The 18,314-nt window shown below is 42.2% G+C and overlaps 1 long non-coding RNA gene across 1 annotated transcript; it reads right to left on the bottom strand.

Moving 5' to 3' along the window:
- Window positions 1–258: 258 nt before the first annotated feature.
- On the bottom strand, window positions 259–16,066 carry LOC148141454 (uncharacterized). Its single transcript, XR_015752579.1, has 3 exons — window positions 16,009–16,066; window positions 13,771–13,923; window positions 259–2,599 (listed from the first exon to the last, which is right to left on the bottom strand). It is a non-coding gene; the product is annotated as an uncharacterized LOC148141454 (long non-coding RNA).
- Between the last annotated feature and the right edge of the window lie 2,248 nt (window positions 16,067–18,314).

Here is an 18,314-nt window from a genome sequence, read left to right on the forward strand (position 1 = left end):
ATCTCTATGACTCTACAACTAATTCAAATTTGGAAGGGAGAAACCTAGTTTAGTGATTTTTCTAAAAATCCATCTGATTCACTAACTTCCTTGAGGGATGGAAATCTCCTGTCCTTACTGGATCTGGCCAACCTTTGACTCCAGACCAATATAATATGGTTGACTCTAGGTGTGAGAAATAAAACTCACAGTATAATAAATTTCAGTCTGTTAGAAACAAATTTAATAAAATTTAGGCGAGACCACCAAAACTGGAAACAAGACAATTTATTCTACAATCTTGCAAGAAAGGGCATCAAATGTAGAAGCAATTGAGCATATTAGAACTCAGGTTAGTGTACAGTTATACCCTTTGAGCTGAGTGAGGTTATCTCTCCAGACTCCTAATTACCCAATCTCTCTTACTATGCCATACCACTGCCCAGCTGCACTCCACCCTTATTACTTCCCCCTTCCCCAGGTTGGCCACCTTCCTCTCTGTAAGTGCTGACACACACATTATTTTGTCGACAATACATCAAGATTTGGTTTAACATTTTGTATCAATTCTGCTGGTATATTCCATCCTTGGACATTTCATTAACTTGTATCATTTTGTATAGCCCAAGCATTTCGGTTATCTCAGCTTTTTGCTGAAAACATAATTTTTTTAAAAGAACTTATTTGCTATAATAATTACACACCACAATTATACACTGAAAAGTAGAGATACTCTTCCCTAAATACCTGCAGAGTTAATAGTTCTCTTGCTGTACCCCTTTTCTGTGTGCTTTTTCTATATCTGCAAAAACAACACTTTTCCCCATTTCTAACAACTCCCCCATTTCTTTTCTTTTACCATTTGCTGTTTTTGCAATTTTTATTTTCTGCCCTCTTTTCACCCTAAGGTGGAGAGGTTCACAATCTTGCCGTTTCTGCTCTCCTAAGCCTTTTTTTTCATACTCTAGGAGTAATCTATTTCTCTCTCTTTCTTGTGCGCTTACTTTTGTCATGACCATCATTGATTGTTGTCCTCCTAAGGACATTATCAACTTACTCATGATCCTCTTTAACACATTAAATCCTATTATTAAACTTACTATTATCAGAAATACATAAATGCCTAAATTAGCTAACCATTTTCCCAACCGGTCAGTCCCCATTTCTCATCTTTTTGAAGTTTATCCTCAATTTCTTTTATATTCTTTATCTTTTTCTTTACTATTTCTGCCTTATCTCCCACTAGGGAAGAGGCGTCTGGGGTGAAGATGCAGCATTCCTTACCAATCAGTGCACAGGTTCCCCCTTTTTTGGCCAAGAGATAGTCTAGAGCCATTCGATTCTGTAAGGCTGTTAGTCTTGTGGCAATCATTTCGGTGGCTATGCCCGATATTTGGGACTGAGTTTCTCCCATTACGTCGGCGGTATTATTAATTAATTTCTCAAGGGCAGCCGCCAGTTTATGTATCTCTACCCCTGCCCTTGCAGTGCCGTAGTTTGGGAATAGTGTCCACAACAGACGGTCAGAGACTTTTCGGGCCTTACGTCTTATTCCCTCTCCTTTCTCAGGTTGTGCTCATGTTTTTCTAATCAGAGATGAGGAACTATATAAGCGAGGTAACAGCAGCCACTCCAGCCTTTCTGGCTTTGAGGCAGTGATTCATCAACATCAAAACATGCATTTATTCCTATACATTCGGTTACTCAAACATATTTTTCCCCGGGAATAAATGGATAGGCCTTCTGGCCGCATACCCAATATGTTCCGTTCAATATTCGGTGAATGGTTGTGGCAGTGGCTTGGCTGGTGTAAACACAAGATGATTTTCCTAATTGGAAGGGTGCGGCGTCATTCTGATTACAAAAACAGGTGGTATTCACTGCTCCTTTCGGTGAGGAAATTATAAGGCCACCGATAATTCCCTGGGTTTTTCAGGCTCGTCTAGGGAACCATCCCGCAAAGTTATATTTACCCCTGTCAGATTTCCACTTTGTATCATTTGAGCCCGAGTCAAATTGTTGTACATCGTATGCTTCCTTTTTGGTGACCGGTATTACCGAGGTGGGGATTCCAGATTCCCCATGGTGTGGGACCTCTGCACAGACCCAAAAGTCGGCAAGTCCCTCTTGTTTAGCATAATTCTGGCACAGCGTAGTGAAGTGATTTTTCTTGCTTCCTTGAACAGTTAGTACTACTAACATTACAATACTATACCAGTATCTACCTATCTCTGAACCCTGCCTACCGTCCTGTCTTAACCTTTTAGGTGTCCACACAGCCCTTACAATTAATAACAATATATATCAACAAACGTTAAAAGAGTCTTTTGTCTCAGTTCATTCTTTCCTTCTCAGCTTAACTTTCAGAGGGTTGTCTGTAGGATGAGCATGCCACTCTGCCGTTGGGGCGTTCACAGGACCTTTAACGCGAGTGTGATGACTCCACCCTTTCTCAGCAGTCCGAATAGCTGTTTCAGTAATCAGGAGGGTTAGGAATGGTCCCTCCCAACTTGGGTGGAGTTTGGTATCTTTCCAGGTCTTGATCAGGAACCAATCACCTGACTGTATACGGTGTGCTGCAAATTCGAGCGGCGGTGTTTGTACCAACAAGCCTTTATTCCTAAGAATAGATAATGTGAGAGGTAATTTCGGTTTAAACTTTAAGATGTGCCTGGACCACAGACTGGTCTATAATAAAAGACAAAACTTTTGTTTCTTTTCTAGAACATTTTATATACTCAAAAGTAGAATAGTTTAAATTGTGCAGAATGCTGACAATTTGTGAGCAGAGTAAAACCAAACAGGCCCTTGATTGATGAAACCATTAACACAGGCGGGAAGGATGAGTCCTTGACTGATAAGACTCCAGGATAGGGGAACGACTCGAGAGACATCTGTTACAGATTAAAGCCTTTGACTGATAAGACTACAGGGTGAGAAAAACAACAACTTTAGAGACTCTGGAGCCTTTTGTTGCAGACTTTGTGATAAGAATAATGATGTTTTTAAGAATGTGAACCTCATGGCTTGTTGGAGCCAAGGAGAGGAGGGACTTGTGCTGTATATAATGGGAGACTTTGTAAGCCTCAGCGCGCCTTTTCTTAAAGGGTGCCCGACTCTGCAGACTTGACTTGTTAATAAAACTTTGTTTTCCTGAATTTGTCTAGAGCGATTATTGAGAAGCGATTTTTGTTTCTAACAGATAATGAAGAGCCAAGTGCCACAATATAATTTTTCAAAAACTTGTCATTAAACTCGGCTGTAGGCACCTCTCCTTTCCCTCCTAGAAATGGTAGTCCAAACATCATTTCATAAGGTGAAAGGCCGATATCGCGCCTTGGGGCAGTTCGAATGTGTAATAGTACAATAGGTAGACATTTGGTCCATGGTAATTGAGTCTCTAGGACTAATTTAGACAATTGTTTCTTTATAGTCTGATTCATTCGTTCCACCCGCCCAGAGGAGGGTGGTGCCAAGGGGTGTGGAATTCCCAAGAGATCTCTAATCCTGCCATTACTTCTTGCAGTATATTGGAAGTAAAATGGCTACCTTGGTCTGAGTCTATACTTTCCACTATTCCATATCGTGGGATGATATATTCAAGGAGGGTTTTCACCACTCCTTTCGAGGTGGCTGATGACATTGGGAAGCTTCCACCCACTCAGTTAAATGGTCTACTAGTACTAACAGGTACTTCTGTTTTCCCACTGGGGGTAGTTCGGTGTAATCCACCTGTATACTTTGGAAGGGTCTCAACCCTGGGTCTCTTCCTCCTTTGAGCCCTTCCCTTACCATTTTCTTATTGATCTTTTGACAAGTTATACATCCTGCGCATATCTGTTTTGCCAACGTATATATTCATTTACATCCATATTTTCTTAATACTGTGTCACACATGGCTTGGGAACCCCAGTGACTACCCTGGTGTAAGGTGGCTAAGATGTTTCTCATGACTGGTTTGCTCAATAATTCCCTCCCATCCGGGAGGATCCACTTTCATTCAGTTGTCTTAGTAGCTCCTATTTGTTGGAACTCTTTTTCCTCTTTTTCTGTGTATATAGGGTTCACGGGAGGAACCGGTCTCATTCCTGAAGAAGGGCTCATGCCCGAAACGTTGATTCTCCTGCTCCTTGGATGCTGCCTGACCTGCTGCGCTTTTCCAGCAACACATTTTCAGCTCTGATCTCCAGCATCTGCAGTCCTCACTTTCTCCTTCATGGGAGAAGAGTCAACTAGAGGTGTAAGAATCTGTATCCTTGTTACTGTATGATTCATAGCTGCCTCTTTGGCTATCTCATCTGCTAGCCGGTTTCCCTTTGCTTCTAGGGTGTTCCCCTTCTGATGCCCAGGTATATGGACTATAGCTATTTCTTGGGGTAATTTTAAACTTTTCAATACTTGTCCTATTAACTCTTCATGTACTAGTTCTTTTCCTCGACTATTGATTAGTCCCCGTTCTTGCCATATCTTTCTGAAGGTATGGAGTACCCCATAGGCAAATTTGGAGTCAGTGTAAATTGTCCCATCTCGTTTCTCTAAATGTTTTAAAGCTTGGTTTAATGCGTACAATTCACAGGTCTGAGCTGACTATATGTTAGGCAGCATTTCTGCCTCCACTGTTTGGTTTTTGTTACCGTCCACTACTGCATATCCATTGTGTCTTTTTCCTTCCACTACTCTCGATGACCCATCTATAAACAATCTACCCCCGTCATGTAAAGGTAGATCTCTCAGGTCCTGTCTAACTTTGGTTTGATATTCTATGATATCTAAACAGTCGTGCTCTAGTTCTCGTTTGTCCAGAGGTTCTCCCTTCCAAAGAAAGGTAGCTGGGTTTAGACAGGTGTCTGTTGCTAGTACGAGATCATCTTTCTCCATCAGGATGGCCTCAAATTTTAGGATTCATGAGTCTGTCATCCATCTTCCTGCTTTTTGGTTTAACACAGTTTTAACTTGATGGGGAGTGCTAACTACTAGCGCTCCTCCGAAAGTAAGTTTCTGGCTTTCTTCTACCAATATAGCAGTTGCTGCAACTGCCTGTATACGTTCAGGCCATCCCCTTGAAACAGGGTCCAGGATTTTGGACAAGAAGGCTATGGGCTGTTTCTTTCCCCCTCCTTTCTGGGTTAACATTCCTAGGGCTGCTCCATCGTTTACTGTCACAAAAAGGTGAAATGGTTTCTCTAGGGAAGGAAGGGCCAATGCCGGGGCTTGTATTAGACTTTACTTCAGCTCACGTAACCCTTCCTTTTCTTCTTTTGTCCAGTACAGTCTTTCGTGTTCTGATTCTGTCAGTTTGTAATATAACCTCTTCGTTTTCTGAGCATAGGCAATCTATCCATTATCTGCAATAACCTATCAGTCCCAGGAACTTTCATAATTCTCGTTTAGTATTTGGGAGAGGCAGTTCTACTATCCCTCGAATTCTCTCGGGATTAATGTGTCCAGCTCCCTCGCTGATAAGGTATCCGAAGTAGTTCACCTCTTTTTCTGCATATTGCAATTTATTCCTAGATACTCTCAAACCCTGTTGCTCTAGGAAATTCAACAATCCTTGGTGGCTGAACTTACATCATTTCTCTTTTGTCCTGACACAAGTAGATCATCTACATATTGCAACAGTGACATCTCCTGGGGCACTTTATATTGCTCTAGGACTTGTTCCAGTACTTGCCTGAATAAGTGAGGTGATTCTGTGAACTGTGTCCATTGGAACTGTTGTTTTCTGCCAGTGTATGGGTTTTCCCATTTAAAAGCGAACATGTCGCAGCTCTCTGGGGCTAAAGGACAAGCCCAGAATGCGTCTTTTAAATCTATTACGCTAAACCAGCGGTGGTTCCACGGTATCCTACTAAAAAGGGTGTATGGATTGGGCACCACTGGGTGCCGTTTCCGGACCAGTCGGTTCACTAATCTTGGACATCATCAGAAATATACACATAGACAAAGAAGAAACCATGATATCATTTGACGTGACGGTACTGTTCACTTCGATTGACAAAACCCTAGCCAGAGAAACAATAGCCAACCTACTGGACATACAGAACAGAAAACAGGACGCTGAACCTATCAACAAAGACGGCATACTTAAACTACTGGACTTGTGCCTCACAACACACTTCACATTCAACAACCAGATTTACGAACAAATCAACGGAACACCCATGGGATCACCAATCTCGGGACTCATAGCAGAGGCGGTTATGCAAAGGTTAGAACAAACAGTCCTACCACAAATTCAACCCAAACTCTGGGTCAGATATGTCGATGACACGTTTGTAATCATTAAAAACACGGAAATAGAAAAAACACACCGGATCATCAATGCCACACTCACAGGAATCCGATTCACGAGAGAAGAAAAGGATAGCCAACTCCCATTCCTAGACGTGATGGTACAGAGAACACCAGACGGAGAATTCACTACAAGGGTATACAGGAAAGTCACACACACAGACCAAGTCCTAAACTATGAAAGTAACCACCCCAACACACACAAACGAAGCTGCATCAGGACACTATTCAAAAGGGCCACAACACACTGCAGTACACCAGGACTGCAAAAAGAAGAAGAGGAACACCTATACAAGGTATTCGCCAAAAACGGATACCCGCGCAACTTCATCAGCAGATGCCTAAGAGAAAGACCACGGAACGAGGACATACCACAACCAAAAGGACTAGCCACACTACCATACATCAGGAGCATCTCGGAACTGACTGCCAGACTACTGCGATCCCTAGGACTCATAACGGCACACAAACCAACAGCCACACTCAGACAACAACTCACCAGAACGAAGGACCCGATACCCAACATGAGCAAGACGAATGTAGTGTACAAAATACCATGCAAGGACTGCACTAAACACTATATAGGACAAACAGGAAGACAGCTAACGAGCCTACATGAACATCAACTAGCCACGAAATGACACGACCAGCTATCCTTAGTAGCCACACACGCAGACAACAAGCAACATGAATTCGACTGGGACAACACCACTATCATAGGGAAAGCCAGACAGAGAACAGCCAGGGAATTCCTAGAGGCATGGCATTCATCCACAAACTCCATCAAAAAACACATCAACCTGGACCCAATATACCAACCACTACAGCGGACAGCTGAAACTGACAACTGGAAGCGGTAGGGACAGACCACTATAAACACCGGAGGAAACATCAAAGAAGCGCTTCGCAGGAGGCTCCCAAGCACTGATGAAGTCGCCTAGCCAGGGGACGAAATGTTTGCAACAAAAACTTCCAGCTCGGCGAACAGAACCACAACAACGAGCACCCGAGCTACAAATCTTCGCACAAACTTTGAACATCTTGTACCAGTCGGTAAGTTCCATCTGGTTTCCGGATGGGTAGTATTGGGGTATTAAAAGGTGGCATACATGGTTCTAATAGCCCTTCTTTTACTAGAGAGTCTATTACCGGTTGTAAACCCTTGCGCCCCTCTAATGAAACTGGATATTGTTTAAGCCTTACTGTTTTATTCTCTTGGGACAGTGTAATTACGATGGGGTTAACGTTTAAATGACCCGTGTTCCCGGTTCTCGCCCACACGTTAGGGTTTATCTGTTCTTCATCACTGGTCGTTAGTTTATTTATTGTTACAGTTATTGAACTATTCTCTACTCCAATCTTCAAGTTTGACAAAATTATTAAATCCCTACCCAAGAGATTGCTTCCAACATCAGGAATATATAATAGTTGTCCCGTCACTTCTCCGTTATTTCCCTTTTATTAGGGTCAGCTCGAAAATGGACACTAAGAATCCTTCGCCTTTTACTCCTGAAACTCTAAGACTCTTATTAGTTAATATAACACCGCTAGGTCTAAAACTTAGGGATGACCGCGCCGCTCCCGTATCCACCAAAAACACTGTCTCCTTCCCTTCAGGTCCCACCTTTAAATTTATCAAGGGTTCCCGGTGGTTCTCAGGAGGAAGGAACCCCTGACTCTCCTAATCTTCATCAAAAATCATCAATGATATCGCTTCTCTTTGTCGTCCTAACCTTGGACATTGTCTTTTAAAATGTCCTGTTTTTCCGCAGTAATAACATCCTGCCAGTTGTTTCCTTCCCCTACCATCTGCTCTCTGTCTCTCTTGTCCTCCTCTGTTTTCTGATTCTAACTTTCTCGTCGTAATTTCTTCAACCGCTGCAACCATTATTTTAGCTTTTTGTTTTTGTTTCTCCTCTTCCCTTTTCACATACACTTTCTGTGCCTCATATAACAGATCTTCTATCTGTTTTTCATTCCAGCCTTCTAATTTCTGTAATTTCTTTTGTATGTCCGGCCATGATTTAGTCACAAACTGGACCTTTAAAAGTCCCTGTGCTACCGGATCATCGGGATTCATTCCCGAATATTTTCTAGTGGCTTCTTTTAATCTCTGTAAAAAGGCTGACGGGGCTTCCTCCTTTTCCTGTCTTACTTCAAAGGCTTTTTAAAAATTCTGAGATTTAGGTGCTGCTTCTCTAATATCCAAAATAACCATTTCTCAAAAGTCTCTCATCTCTCCTCTATTGTGTTCATCCATGCCCTGCCAGCAGAGGTCCACATTGGGAAATTTGTTTTCTGCTGGTATTACTCCTTCACCCACCGGGTGTCTTTTTTTCCCATTCCCTCAGGGCAGCTCTTCTGATCATACCCCTTTCTTCCCCTGAGAATATTATCCCCAGAATGCTCATCAGTTCACCCCATGTATACAAATTCGGTCCCAAGAATTGGTCCAACTGTTCCGCCAATCCTACGGGGTCTTCAATCAAGCTTTTCATTTCTTTTTTAAAGGATCTAATTTCACTGCTAGTTAGTGGGCATTGACATACTCGATTTCGCCGTTACCAATGGGTACTTCTCTAAGGGGATATATTTGTGCCGCTGCCCCGCCTATGTCCCCCTCTTCCCTCCTTTTCACTGTTGATCTAGTCTTAATCGGACTCAGGGGAAGGTCTTCCCCCAGACCTTTTCCAAGTTCTTGTACTGGGGAGGGCGCTGTGGGAGAGAAGAAAGACGACAACGGACCATTACTGTTGTTGTCGTAAGGAGGGGGTAAACTTGACAAAGGATCCCAACGAGAAACCTTCATTTCCTCATCACCTTCTTCTGACCTTTTCAAAACAAGGACTTTCGGACTCCCTATCCAGCAGGCAGCAGGTTCTTTACGGGAGTATTTTTGTTTTTTATTTACATATATATTTAAATCCTGACATAGCCAATCTTCATCTGACCCATATTTAGGCCAAAATATACTTGGGAGTTTTAATGCTTTCCTTTGTCCAGACAAAACAACAAAAGTTTATCATTTCTTTTTTATCCTTCCCTCGCGTCCGAGGATTGTACTTCCAATTACTTAACATTTTTCCTAAAGGACTGTCCATTGGGATGTGATCCTCGGACATCCTTCCAATGTCCCCTTCTAAACTTAAATCACAATTTTTATTCCCCATTTCAATGATCGGCTGTTTCTTTATGTAACTGAGGTTTGGTGTCACCTTCTTCCACACCCACTTCAGGGTCCTGACCTTCGCGTGGGGGATTTCCCTTCTTAACAACCGGTGTAAGGCTGGGTGATCGAATCAGGTAGACACCTTACTCATCAGATTAATCTAGCCAATTAAACACTTAATTTTAAAAGTTGCCAATTTCCCATACTTCTCATACATCCCCGACCACCAAGGCAATACTTAAAGGTCCCTTTTCTTGCCTTGGTCTGTGCACAAGAATTACCTGGTCAAATCCGCGCGCCCTTATCCCGCGGCAATATCTGGCAACCACTACCGTTGCCTATCCCGGTCGCTTACCTGACCGAACTTCCCGCCGTGTGTCAGTGCGCCCTGTCCCGCAGTAATTCCCCAGATATATCCACCTGGCAACAGTGACAAATGCTACCTACCCTGGTTGATCGGGTTCACCTAACCCGGTCGCCCAGAACCCCGGTTCCCTGGATACCCGGATATATCTGACTGGCAGCAACTGCCGCTGCCTACCCCGGTCGCCCGGATAAATCTTTTAAGACCTCTCTTACCCGGGTCTTGTGCACACAAGAGTCATCCGACCGAACCTGCCGCATCTGCCTGTCTTGTTTCCAGGGTCTCTCAGTCCGGATCACGCTCGCACAAAGCCGCTGCGGCAACAAGGGGAAACTAGAGATTGTCGAAATCAACGAGGTGCACCTTCTCCGTTTCTCCAAGAATGCCGAGCGACCGGAGCTTGGGATCCCAGACGAGCCCCCAAATCTGTTAGAAACAAATTTAATAAAATTTAGGCGAGACCACCAAAACTGGAAACAAGACAATTTATTCTACAATCTTGCAAGAAAGGGCATCAAATGTAGAAGCAATTGAGCATATTAGAACTCAGGTTAGTGTACAGTTATACCCTTTGAGCTGAGTGAGGTCATCTCTCCAGACTCCTAATTACCCAATCTCTCTTACTATGCCATACCACTGCCCAGTTGCGCTCCACCCTTATTATTGCCCCCTTCCCCAGGTTGGCAACCTTCCTCTCTGTAAGTGCTGACACAAACATTATTTTGTCGACAGTACATCAAGATTTGGTTTAACATTTTGTATCAATTCTGCTGGTACATCCATCCTCGGACATTTCATTAACTTGTATCATTTTGTATAGCCCAAGCATTTCGGTTATCTCAGCTTTTTGCTGAAAACATAATTTTTTTAAAAGAACTTATTTGCTATAATAATTACACACCAAAGTTAGTATTTAATTAACCACAATTATACACTGAAAAGTAGAGATACTCTTCTCTATAAATACCTGCAGAGTTAATAGTTCTCTTACTGTACCCCTTTTCTGTATGCTTTTTCTATATCTGCAAAAACAACACTTTTCCCCATTTCTAACAAGTCCGAGTCAAAATCTGAAACAGCGAATTTTATTGAAACCTTCTTGAAAGAAGGGGTGACCAGTGGGCACACACATTCAGGGATTGCTTTACAATTTATACAGTTTTAATTTTTGGGACTCCCCGTTTACCTCATAGGTCTTCATACCTATCAATCTCCCTTAATGTGTTCTGCCCCTACCCAGCTGCGCTCTGCCCTTATTACTTACCCCCTTCTCCAAGTGGGCGACCCTCCCCTCTGTAAGTGCTGACATAAGGGAGATTTTGCTAAACTTGGATCTTGATGTTTTTTTCACTTTATCTGTTAGCTTGTTCATAGATACATTCCATTCCTGAATATACATTTTAACAATGTGTCTTTTCTTGTCTAGTTTATGCGTTTCAGCTATTTCAGCTATTTTGCTGAGACTGTAAATTATTTAAACTATCATGATGAAAGAATTTATTTGCTAGAATAATTATGCACTAAAGTTAGTACCCAATTATCCACAATTATATACTAAAGTTAGTAATTATTTACCTATATCCCACAATTATACACTAAAGTTAGTATTTAATTAGACTTGCAGAAGTAACACTGTTTTACCTATATTCCACAATATCCCCCCTTTTCTTTTTATTATCGTTTGTTATCTTCTGCATCGTTTTTTATATGTTGCTTCCAAACTGACCGACATTTTTCCTGAAATTTCATCTATTCTGGAATTCTTCCCAGGGTCACTTATTCCCTCATTGTTCATCAGGTGGAGCCCTTCCCCCCAATGGCATTTGTGTGGCTAAAGTCGTTTCAATCAGCCTTAGAATTAACCTCCGTGCGCAGGGTACGATACAGCATCCTAGTACGATTAGTACTCCCACCACTACGATCAAAGAAGTAAGGACTGAAACCACCACACTCTTCCACTTTCCAAACCACGATTCTAGCTACCCAGTGAATGATGTGCTGACTCCTGAATTTTCAGCTAGTTCTTCGGCTAGTGTTGTTAGACCTTGCAGGGCCCGAGTAATAGACCCATCTGGGGCTGTGTTATTATGGAATATAAGCACAACAGCTCCCTCCTAACATTACACACACTCCCCCTTTTTCTGCTAGGATCATATCAAGGGCCATTCTTTTCTCCCATGCCATTCGGCTGGTTACATCAAGTTGTTCGGCTATTCCTTTAATTGCGTCTCTAGTGTGATTGATAAACCTTTGCTGATTATAGAAAATATAATTTATCCAATCACATTTTTGTTAACTGTTACCCACCAAAAGAGAGCTGATTCAAAGCCTGCTGTGATCTGGTTACGAGCCTTGAACTCATCAGGTACCCCTCTTGGGACTCCTATAAAGTCTAGATATACCTGATCATCACACAAAGTGCCCAATAGTGATCTCTTACTTCGTCCCCTTTCCTTTACTATCTCTTTCTTTTCAAATGCCAGGGTGAATGGAATTGCCAATTGTACAATTGCACACATGCCCCTCCAATCTGGAGGTAGGGAGGGTCTCAATATTTTCTCTCCGCAGTACCACCACAGGTCCGCTCGGGGAGTCCTTAATGCTGAGTAGTTCCCTCCCTTTTCCATCACATACTCAATATTGGTACATGATTTCAGCTCCCCCAAATATCTGGACAGATCTGTTCCTCGCCTGTTTACACACGATGTGTGATTTTTCGACCACGGCTGAAAACATAGGGGGCATCTTCAAGCCTTCCTTCTTTAGAGGAGGGAATTTTAATAGAAGGGGCATACAATCTTTATTACCCCATGCAGTCTCATCCCGATACAGGGCTATCATATCTGTCATGCCCCTCCTGTTTCGCTTCCATCCGAGCGGAAAGGGGACTACTTGGGCCATTGGTCTCCCAGAGGCACATGCATAACAATTGCTTTTATTCAGACTTTTCACAGTGTACTTTACCCATTCAACCCAGGCATTTGTATCCCCGTATCCTGTTTCTACTTCAATGGTCTGTTTTAAGTCCTTTACCTCTACTATCTTTATCACCTTAGGGTTAGAGTAAGGGATTTTACTATTCCTTTCTCCTACTCGGGTTCTGTCTTTCACCTATATTTTAAAACAACATCCCAGGAAATTCTTCCCATCTGCTTTCATCTCCATCCCAAGGATTTGGTTTAATTTGACCTGATAGGTTTCTCCCCCTAAGACCGCTTCATACCAAGAGGTTTTCTTTATTGTTAAACATATTGGGTTACACCTTTTATCGAGACAGTCAAGAGCTGGCCGGAAGGGGCCTCGGTGTACTGTAATGAGTGGATTAATCAAGAGGTCACCTCTGAGGCCTTCCTGCCTCCGCCACTCTTTACATTCTTTATTCCAAAGATATCTCTAACGCTTTTCTCTCTGGGACATTTTCTTCCCGCTAGCCTTATCCCATGCCACACCCCCCCCCCCTTCTGGAATTCTTTCATAATATCTAAGATGTATCTCTGAGTTACTGACTGCTTTTGATTTATTACATCTCCACAATCCACCAGGCTACAAGCACCTGTTTCTATGACTTGTGGATTTGTACTTTCAGGAACCGTTATCACTGAGTAAGACGACATCACCATAATCTGACAGAGTCCTAAGACTAGAAAAGCTAATATAATGAACCTAAACATTTTTACCATTCTATAGTGGTATTGAAGTACCGAGAGACTTAACATACAGTACTGCAGAAACTATCCCGCACTTACGCTGCTACCATATAATCAGGAGAGACTTCGCATACAGTATTACAGAAACAATCCCGCGCTCATGCCGCTACCGTATAGTCAGTTATTTAAAATCTTTTCAACTTAAGTTTAAGTGGTTCTTTTGTCAATTCAGCTGTTCAGACTTCTGTCTCAACTGGAGATTCCACTGGCCCTTTGATCCGAGTGTAGTGAGTCCAGCCTTTCTCTGCCGTTCTTACCGCTGTTTCAGTGGGGAGGAGTGCTTGGTACAGCCCCTCCCAGTCTGGTTGCAATTTGGCCTCGTCCACGATTTGACTAGGACCCAATCCCCCGTTTGGATCAGATGGATGGTGAATTCAGGGGGTGGAGTCTGTGCCAGCGAACTCTGCTTTCTGAGGAAAGACAAAGAGGAGGACAAGCCCAGTATATACTTCTTCAAGAACAGATCTTTAGTCTCCAGGGTCGGCAGTTCCCCTTTTGTTCCCAGATCGGGCAGGCCAAACAATATCTTATAAGGGGACAGCCTCATATCTTTCCTTAGGGCCATTCACACTCGCAAAAGGGCTATAGGTAAACACTTAGTCCAAGGGAGTCTGGTTTCTACTACTAATTTAGATAACTGCTTCTTGAGTGTCTGGTTCATTCTCTCAACCTTTCCTGATGAAGTGCCAAGGAATGTGGAACTCCCAGGAGATTCCTAATCCCTCCATTACCCCCTGGAGTACCCTGGGAGTAATATGATTTCCCTGATCTGAATCTATGCATTCCACTATACCATATCTAGGGATTAATTGTTCGAGTATTATCTTGGACACCCCACTTGTGGTGGCAGTGGCTAAAGGGTATGCTTCCACCCATCCAGATAGGTGATCAACCATCACCAGCATATACCTCAGTCTTCCCACTCGGGGTAATTAGGTATAATCTACTCGAATGCTCTGAAATGGTCTTAGCCCAGGTTCTCTCCCTCCTGGGACTTGTTTCCTTAACACCTCCTTGTTTTTTTTTTACATGTTATACAGCCTCGCATATCTGTTTGGCTATCGTATATATCTCTTTGCATCCATATTTTCTTAAGACTAAATCACACATTGCTTGCATTCCCCAGTGACTCCCCTGGTGTAAGACAGCCATAATTTCTCGCATCATCATTTTATTCAACATTTCCCTCCCATCGGGTAACATTCAGCACCCATCCGCTGTCTTTGCAGCTCCTAAACCTTTTAGTTCCTTTTCCTCCTTTGCAGTAAACAATGGGGTACCCTGAAGATCTGGATTTGCAGGTATTAGGGAGTGTGTCACTGCTCCTTGTGGATTTAGGGCTACTTCTTTAGCTACCTCATCGGCCAATTTATTTCCCCTTCTGATGTCGGTTTATATGAACTATCGATATTTATCCCGGGAGTAACAAAGATTCCGGCACTTGTTTTATCGATTCCTTATGTGCTAGTTCTTTTCCTCTGCTATTTATCAGTCCTCTCTCTTGCCAAATTTTTCCAAAGCTATGTACCACTCCAAATACATATTTGGAGTCTGTATATACTGTTCTTTGTTTGTCTTCTAAGTTTCTGAGAGCTCTTTCTAGGGCATAGAGTTCACAAGTTTGGGCTGACCAGCCGTTAGGCAGTCTTCCAGCCTCAATAACGCTTCCCTCTATCCCATCTACTATAGCATATCCATTGTGCCTTTCACCCTCTCTCCCTGCCACAGAAATGCAGCTGGATTCAAACAACTGTCTGTGACTAACACAAGGTCATCCTGCTCTATTAAGACTGTCTCATATATCAAGATCCTAGAGTCTGTGAGTCATCGTCCTGCTTTCTGTGCAATTTGTTCTGTACCTGATGTGGGATGCTGACTATTTAAGGCTTCCCCAAACGTAAGCTTTCGACTCTCCTCTACCAATAAGGCTGTTGCTGCCACTGCCTGCACGCATTCTGGCCAGTAATGTAGCTTTCCGTTCTTTAAATTAAAATTAATTAATGCAGTCATGTTTTAAATTAACCATGAATCAATATGACAGGTCACTGAGAATGCGTGAAGGAATCCTGCCAATTAATATTGATTCAGGCTAACACAATTGATTTATTATAAATATTAATTATTAATTATATATTATATAATTCAGGGTGAAAACGCAACAAGTGACGAAAACATTTTAAAAACTGCAATTGCTCCGTTCTATTTGTTTACCGGTCACTTGTGACTTCTCATTCTGTTTCTGTAATTGCTCGAGCACATTCATTTTTAAGAACCTCAACAGATTCCATAGCACCATTTGCAGTTAATGCAATCCCCAATTTAGTGGCAGTATCTTATCATGAGCACAAAACTGATTCTTCGTACCTCTCATCACAAAACTGTCGCCATAATCCAATTAACTCTTTTGTTCCCTCTCCCTTCGGCTTAAAATTTAAGGATGACCTTGCTGCCCCCGTATCGACTAGGAAAACTACCTCCTCTTTGTAAGGTCCCACCTTTAAATTTATCAAGGGTTCCTGGTGGGTCCCCGGGGGCAGGAACCCCTGACACCCCTATTCTTCATCAAGGTTTATAAACAGTACTGCCGTTGCTTCCTTTTTCAGATCTGGACACTCTCTCTTAAAGTGACCTATCTTTCCACAGTAATAACATCCCGCCTGTGGGGATTTCCACTTTGTTCCTTGTTCCTGTCTACCAGACCCCTTAACATTCCTCCCCTATTTCCTTTATTTTCGACATGCTGCCCGCCACCATTCCGGTTTCCTTCTCCTCTTAGGTTTGTCCTTTTCTTCATTATCTCATCAACTGTAGCTATCATTATTTTTGCCTTTCGTTTCTGCTTTTCATGTTATGTTGCCAGATCAATTGCTGAGCCGATTTAACCAATTGAACAGCTTTAGGGCCACATAATGGCCATTCCTCATCACCCAATGTTTTGTTTAGACCTTGATTTTTTTTTTAAAAGAAATATTGCAATATTTCTTGCTCCCTGCAACCTCAAATACCAGGAGCCTCTTTCTCCTTGTAATCTCAAATACAATTTATCAATTTATGCTTGTCTAACTTTAAAGCCGGTTCCTAACTATACATTTTGGAATCTTACTGGAAATATATATTTATATATTATAAATTCATTTATTCAGTGTTTAATATTTAAAATGTAAAATGTATACAGTTCCCAACTTTGAAATCCACTATAATTACCCGGTTTTAGTCCCTTGATTTAAATCCAAAATTAGTTTTCTTAAGTAATCCTGACCAGTCATTGCTCAATTACGATGCTATAGGTCGTGAAATAACCAGAGCTGCCTTGAAAAGGATTTGTCTATTCAAGTTAAAAAAAACTTCTAATGCATGAATAATGGCCAAATCCAAGGTCACCGATATTAACCATAGGAATTTTTTTGATTTATTACAATCTAATGTTGAACTGAGACTTCAACTGTCCTCCATAAATCGCTCTTATGTAAAGATAAAAGAGATTAGTTAGAAACTGATAGTAAGGCAGTCATGACCTGTAAAAAGAACAGGAGTTAACATTTTATTTCATAATCTGTAAAATCCTTAACCTTAAAAGAAATCATGTTAAAATTTCCATAATAGAAATCAGATTCAAAACAGTCCCGGATCTCAAGCTCCAGGGAACAAAGCACAAACATTCAATCACCAACAAACAAATGTGCATTCAAACCGAATCACAAAGGGTTAAACTTTCTGTTAGCTCTACAGCTCTTTTTTCTCTCTCACACACTCACAAGCCACTGTATCTCACAGACACTTTGAGCTTCCCGCAATGACTCCTCTAGCTTTTGTATCTTTTTCTGGATGTCTGTCCATGATTTAGTTATGAAGTGTATCCTCAGTAGCCCTTCAGCTACTCGCCCTTCCGACACAAAGCATAATCTGATTCCTCCTGACTGTAAGGCTGTTTTCCATTGACATAGAAATTCAAATATTTACAAACCCAGTCTTCGTCCGACCCGTACTTTGGCCAGATGGCAGGACGAAGAATGGATTCCTCAGTGCATACAAAGCAACAATATTTAATCATCTTTTTCCTATCCTTGCCCCTTGTACAAGTATTATTTTTCCAATTCCACAACATCCTGCCCAACGGACTTTTTGAGGCATGTTGCCAGGGACCCCACCTCCATTTCCATTTTCTTTTTCCTGGAGGCTTTTTCCTTACCCTCGGCACAGCCCATATTGGGTTCCTTCGTTAGTCCCTTATTAACTACTAGAACTCAATCCCAGCCACCAAGGCAGTACTTAAAAGTCCATTTTCTTACCTTGGTTTGTGCACAGAGTTGCCTGGCTCCCTGTGCCTACTTAAACCTTTCGCCTGGTTCAGATAGACTTTCTTCGGATCTCGATCAGTCAACCAGAAGGAGGAACCCACCGCTGAGGAACACGGGACCGTTCTAAAAGGAACGGAACGCATCTTCCCAGCCGTTGACGGTGCTTTACCCTGCCGGTGATGAAGGACATCCCGGACAAAGCCTCCAAATTGTGAGAAATAAAACTCACAGTATAATAAATTTCAGTCCGAGTCAAAATTTGAAGCAGCGAATTTTATTGAAACCCTCTTGCAAGAAGGGGTGACCAGTGGGCACACACATTCAGGGATTGCTTTTCAATTTATACAGTTTTAATTTTTGGTACTCCCCGTTTACCTCATAGGTCTTCAGACCTATCAACCTCCCTTATTGTGTTCTGCCCTTATTACTTCCCCCCTTCTCCAAGTTGGCGACCCTCCCCTCTGTAAGTGCTGACATAAGGGAGATTTTGCTAAACTTGGATC

Source organism: Chiloscyllium plagiosum, unplaced genomic scaffold, assembly GCF_037043375.1.
Source record: "Chiloscyllium plagiosum isolate Xiang-an unplaced genomic scaffold, Cpla_swu_hap1 HiC_scaffold_33, whole genome shotgun sequence".
Lineage (NCBI taxonomy): Eukaryota > Metazoa > Chordata > Chondrichthyes > Orectolobiformes > Hemiscylliidae > Chiloscyllium > Chiloscyllium plagiosum.